General features: G+C 44.1%; 1 non-coding gene across 1 annotated transcript; it reads left to right on the top strand.

Moving 5' to 3' along the window:
• Positions 1-4518: 4518 nt before the first annotated feature.
• TRNAA-CGC (transfer RNA alanine (anticodon CGC)) lies at positions 4519-4591 on the top strand. The gene has a single exon. It is a non-coding gene; the product is annotated as a tRNA-Ala (tRNA).
• Positions 4592-6586: the final 1995 nt, after the last annotated feature.

Below are 6586 nucleotides of genomic sequence, written 5' to 3' on the forward strand. Positions count from 1 at the left end.
GAACCTCTCAGATGACGTGACCCAGAAAGCCACTGGCAGAAGCCTAAGGGCACTGGGCACCTTGAGTTTAAATGGGGAGCCGGGAGATCAGAAAGGAAAGTGAGGACTCCATAGAAAAGGGTTGAGAAAGAGGATGCTTGAGGTGGATTGCCCTTCCAGGCCAGCTTGGCCAAGCTCCCAATTCTGCTGCCACTGGCTCCTGTTTCAGCTCCGTGATTGGACAGCACCACTGTTTATGATGAAACCTGTAACAGAGAGAAATGCTACCTCCTGCCACCCTGGAATGGTCCTCTCCACCTTGCATGGAGGCTAAAACTCGCCAGCAGCCTGCCTGCTCCCTGGCCAGCCCTTCCATGGGAGAAAAAGGAGTGGATAAATGTGTGGAAGGCTGGCTAGCTGGCTGTGGGCTCCCCGCCAAAGAAGCAACCCAGGGCAGCGGCCAGGTGGAGAGCGAGGGCCAGCAGAATATTTCACAATGGGTCCCTTGCCACCACAGGGAACAGAGTGTTTGCTGGAGAGAGCTCGCCAACCTCAGAGCCCTCTGTGCCTTCCAGAAAACTGCAGCTTGAACTCTAATGAATAACCTCGGCTCAGCCTGAGCCCTGCTGGAGCAGACGGGGCTATCCTTGCCACAGTGCTGAGCAGCAGGAATGCTGCTGGCAAACCCCGCCCTTCGGAACCAGCCAGCAAGGCTGAAAATGCTGGAAGCGGGACCCACTCATTGGAACTCCACATTCCAAATGGGAGATTCCACAAGTGCTGTTAATAGGTAAATTCTCTCCTGCTGGGCTTCAAGCATCTGGGCCAGTCACAGGAAACTCTGCTTGGAACTAAACAGTCTGTGAATAAACAAACAGGCACTGACATATGGTTTAGGAGGAGTAGCTAATGAAATGTCATAGCTCACCTTGGCCTGGAGTTCAGGGTAATGAAACAAACTACTGGTAGTTGATAAAACCATTTCAGTGCTGGTCTATGGTCAATGTACATATTGGCTGTCCCACTTTGTTCATTTGGTTTTTTTTTTCAAGAGTTTCCTTTCTCTTCATCCATTGGTCAAGACAGACTATTTCTTTTTTCAACTTTTAATTCAAACATGGAGTAGTTGCTGTAGACCCCTTCCAGACTGAGGCACTCAATCACCCAGCTGCTGATGGCCAGCAACTCTCAGCTGAGCCCCTCTCCCGTCCACGCCCTCTGCTAAAGAGAGCTGCCTTGCATTATTCACAACAGCCAGGGTGCAGAGAGACCCTCAGTGTTTGTCAATAGGTGAGTGGATCTAGAAGATGTGGCATATCTATACCATGGGATATCATTCAGCCTTAAAAAAGAAGTAAATCCTGCCATTTGCCACAAGATAGATGAACTGGGAGGGCATTATGCTCAGTGAAATAAGCCAGACGAAGACAAATACTGCATGGTACCACTTATATGTGGAATCTAAAAACAACAACAAAAAAAGTTGAATGTCTAGAAACAGAGAGTAGAAAAGTGGTTAGCAGGGGTTGGGGATGGGGGAAATATGAAGAGGTTAGTACAAGATTTCAGTTATAAGATGAGTAAGATCTGAGGATCTAATGTAGAACCTGGTGACTGTAATTGATAACACTGTATTGTAGCACTGAAATTTGCTAAGAGAGCAGAAGTTAAATATTCTGATATAGATATAGATACAGAGAGAGACAGACAGAGGGAGCGTGAGTGCACACTGCCTGGTCCAAGGTCATGACCCCTTCCTTGGGGGAAGTCCATATCTTTAAAGAAAGAACCGATTTGCTGAACAGAAAATTCACCAAGACTTGCAGAGACACTTCTCAAAAAAGAATATGTAGTTAATTTGTGTTTATATGGCCTGACTCTCTCACTTCCGCTTGGGATGACTCTGAAGGGCCATCCTAACTCCAGAGTTCCCTGTGGGGTTTCCAGCCACCTGATCTCTGCTCAGTCATGTCCTGACTCTCACAGATACTGTTCCTGAGAGCTCCCACCCAATCAACTTTTTGCATATAAATCTCCATCTTCCCAGTAACCTAACCCCTGATAACATACAGCACAGACACAGACAAGTGCATTGACCATAACTGTACAACCTGATGAATTTTTACAAAATGAGCACACCTGTATAACCGGCACCCAAATCAAGAGACATCCCACACGCTCTCTTCCCATCACTAAGGGTAACCACTATTACCACTTCTAATAGCAGAGATTTGTTTCGTCTGTTTTAGGGCCTTATGGAAATGGTGTCATATGCTCTTTTTATGGCAGGCTTCTATTGCTTAACATTTTGTGAGATTCATTCATGTTGCTGCATGAGGCTGTACGTAATTCATTCCTATTGCTATGTAGTATTTCCTAGTGTGAGAATACAATGCCATTTATTTTTCTACTCTGTAGTTGATGAGAATTGTATTGCCAGTGTGAGGCAGTTAGGAACAGCACTGCAAAGAACATTCTAGAATATGTTTTTTGGGGGGCTTGAACACTCATTGTTGTAGGGAATTTAAAATACTTAGTTTTAGTAGATATTGCCAAACAGTCTTCCAAAGTGGCCACACCAAGTTACACTGCCACTTGTAGACCATGAGCATTAAGACCAATACTTGGTGTTTTCCACCCTCAGTCACTGCAATGGTTAGAATATTGCGGTTTTAACTCACATTTTTCTGGAAACCAATGAGGCTGAGCACATTTTCATGTTTATTGGCCATTTGGATATTCTCCTTTGAAAATGCTCAGTTCTTCGCCCACTTTCTGTTGCGTTATCAAGACAATTCTTTCTTTTCTGTTGGATGTTGGGAGAGACAGCAGAGATCATCTTTGGTCGAAAGGGAAAGAGGAATGGTGTTTTGTCCAAGGACAAAGCATGTAGGGATGTAGGTGATGATAAACACACGCTTCGAAGCTACTGGAAGAGGGAAGGAGAAATGAGATTCATCCACAGGAGCAAAGTCATAGACTCGTGTGGGGAAAAGTAAGTTGAGGTGGGGTCCAGGACGCCACGGACACAGATGGGGTCCAGCTGTTCGACGCAGGAAAGCCAAAGTGGGTGGGTTCCAACAAGAATCCACTCAGTTGGATCCACAGGAATCCACTCAAGTGATAAGACTCTGATACACGAGCAGTGCTATTCATGATTTCCAGAATAGTTAGAAAAGGCTGTGGCTCCTGGGTGGCACCCAAAAACGGGTTAGAATGAAATAGGACTGTGGTGGTTAGTCTTGTATATCCAGGCAGAGTCATGAGATCATTAGGTGGCTTGGCATGGTTTTAGAGCTGCTTCCTCTCTTCTGAGAGGGTGCACTTTTTTTCCAGGTTCACTCAACCACCACACGTGAGAAATAATAAGGGCAGAGTGACTGAGAGCACAACAACCTCATTATCCAGGCAGCTATCTTCCTGGGGAACAGCCCACAACCTCAAACAGCAGAGAGGGGGCAGAGTCAGATCTGCTGTGACTTTGCGCCCTCTTTCTGCCTGCCCACAGAATCAGCTCTCCCCCTACCCCGGCTCCAGCATCAGACCAGTCCTTACCTGCTCCAGGGAGTTTTGAAACTTCTCTGGATCCTGATTTTCTATCAGTTTGACCTGAAGAGGTTCTTTGTGCTGAGTCTTGGGTCCTGGTGGCTGACCCTAAAAACCCGGACACTCTTTTGCCCTTTTCATACCCTGGCCCGAGGACTTGTGCGCTGGTAAAAATCCTACTCTTTTGTTAAGAATAGGTTCTCTTGAGGGACTCTTTTTATTTTAGAGTTGGAGGGAAGATGGAAAAAGAGATACTTTCCACAAACCTAGTCTCCCCTATTGATCCTGCAGGAACCTTGTGCCTGTTAATTAACAGATAAGGGCTGCAGAAAAAGATGAATTTCATTTGTTCATTCAGTGATACTTTTATTGTGCATCTGCTACGTGCTGGGTGATGTGCACCCTGGAGACACAGCAGGACACAAGACAGACACAGTGCCTTCGTGGAGCATTTATTCCAGTAAGTCACAGAGATATTAAGTAGGTAACGTCAATAAAGTATAAAAACAGGGAAGCTCAGATTCCTTTCTCTCAGAGAGGTTAACGTTCTTGTATGTTTTTGTTGTTTAATAGGAAGAATTCATTGAAAACCCTCTAAGCACAGTTTCTCCAACTGTGTTTCTCAACTGGGACTGGTCTTGTTCCCGGGGGGGCATTTGGCAACGTCTGCAAACATGGGAGCATCTAATGGGTGGCATCCTTGGATGCTGCTAAACATCCTGCAGTGCGCAGGACAGCCCCCCACAATAAAGAACTATTCATCCCTAAATGCCAGTAATGCCAAGGTTTAGAAACCCTGATCATCTGACCATATGACTAGTACCTCAATATCTTTCCTAAAAACTCCACTGTGCACAGGACAGCCTCCCGCAACAAGGAATTTTCTGACCCCAAATTTTAATAGTGCTGCAGATGAGAGAGTAGCTTTTGTTGTTCCAAACCAAATTCTTTGGCACTATATTTACTACAAATAACTTATTAGCACTTACAGGGGGAGGGTATAGCTCAGTGGTAGAGTGCATGCTTCGCATGCATGACGTCCTGGATTCAATCCCCAGCACCTCCATTAAAAATAAATAAATAGACATAATTACCACCCCTTAAAACAAACAAACAAAAGCACGTACTATGGAAAAGACTTTGTGTTAAGACCTTTCCATTTATTATCTCATTTACTCATCAGGAAAATATGGCGTACATAATGTTATCCTCATTTTCAAGTAAGGAAGCAGAGATTCAAAGAAATTAAATAACGTCCCCAAGGTCACACAGCTCATCAGTGGCAGAGCCAGCAATTGAGACCAGGTCTGACAAACCCTCTAACTGACTTATTCTACTTGTTCTTGTGATAATTTCATTACTTTACATTTTCATGAGGTTTCCTAGTTTTCAGTACACTTTGACAAGATCATCCCCAAAACAGGGTTTTGCGGTAAAGCACCGGCTTGAAGTTCAATGTATGAGACCTAGTCCTTGCTTACCTTGTGATCTTAGATAAACGACCTCTTTTGGCCTCTGAATTCTCGACTCTAAAATGAGAGCATTGAACTAGATGATTTCTCAGGGTCCTTCCAGTTCTAATCCTTTTACTGATAAATGACGTATGGTAAAACTGCAGTCTGTGTCATTGGCTATCAAATATCTTGATTACGACATTTAGTAAGAGATTCATTTTGCATCGTGACTCAGTATATGTATATGAAGTTTGAAATGTAGGTTTCACAGAGCATACTGAAATGGTCAGACCCACCAGGTTATGCTGCAGGAATACACAATTCCCAAATCTTAAAGCAATAAAGATTTTGCTCTGGCTCGTGTCATGTGCACCAGGAGGTGGTTGGAGGTACTGCTTTACTTTGTCCTCAGGCTGATGGAGCAACCTCCATATCAAGAACCACCAGTCCTAATGGCAGAGGGGAGGAGACTGGTGAATCCCACACTGGCAGGTGAAGTGCCACTCAGCTCTCTTTCTGCCATGGGAGGACACCGTGAGATGTCAGCTGTTGGCATCCCAGAAGAGGGTTCTCACCAGAAGCTGACCCTGACCTCAGGGTCACACTTCCAGCCTCCAGGGCTGTGAGAAGTAGATTTTTGTTGCTTATTTAAAATAAAACAAAACAAAAAAACTCCCATTCAGACTGGCACACATCACTTCTGCTTACATTTCTTTGGCCAAATCACTTGACTACGTCTGACTTCAGGAAGGCATGGAAATGCAATTCCACCATATGCCTGGGGAAAGAATCAAAAATATCTGGTAAATGGGATGAATGACTCCCACAAATGCGTACCATGATGGTTAATTTTATGTGTCAGCTTGGCTAGGCCACCGTGATGCCCAGATATATTTGGTCAGACATTATTCTAGGTGTTTTGTGAGGGTGTATTTGGATAATATTTACATTTAAATCAGTGGACTTTGAGTAAAGGCCTCACCCAATCAGTCGAAGGTCTGACTAGAACAAGAGACTGACCATCCCCTGAGCAAGAAGGAATTCTGCCAACAGACAGCCTTTGGGTTTCCAGCCTGCAGCCCACCCTGCCGATTTGGGACTTGCTAGCTTCCTTAATCAGGGGAGCTAATCCCTTTAAATAATTATCTTTATACATACATCCTGTTGGTTCTGTTACTCTGGCGAATCCCAGTGGATACACGTACCAATACTGTGTAGGACACATGCTGATGTTTGTTTGTTTCTTCAACTTAATTGAGCTCTAGCCTACCCTATTATATTCTATTTCATTTTTTTTTAATGCTAGTCACAATCCAATCAACTAATTTCAAACTCATCTATGGATTGCAATTATAAATTTCAAAAAGACTGGCTTATATCCAACTGGAAGTGAAACAGTTAAGAGTAAATCCTAATTTTAGCCAATCAGAGATTATTTTACTGGTTTTACACAGGAAATGTCATAGTGTCCATGTTTCTGCTTAAAAGGAAAACAACAAAATAGAACCTTGCTTTATTTTATCACAGTTTAGCAAGGCTCTCTTCTCGTCCCAGGAGGCAAACTCCAGTCACCTTCACTGATACAGCAAGAGCAGATTATTGATCTG

Source organism: Camelus bactrianus, chromosome 25 (genome assembly GCF_048773025.1).
Source record: "Camelus bactrianus isolate YW-2024 breed Bactrian camel chromosome 25, ASM4877302v1, whole genome shotgun sequence".
NCBI lineage: Eukaryota > Metazoa > Chordata > Mammalia > Artiodactyla > Camelidae > Camelus > Camelus bactrianus.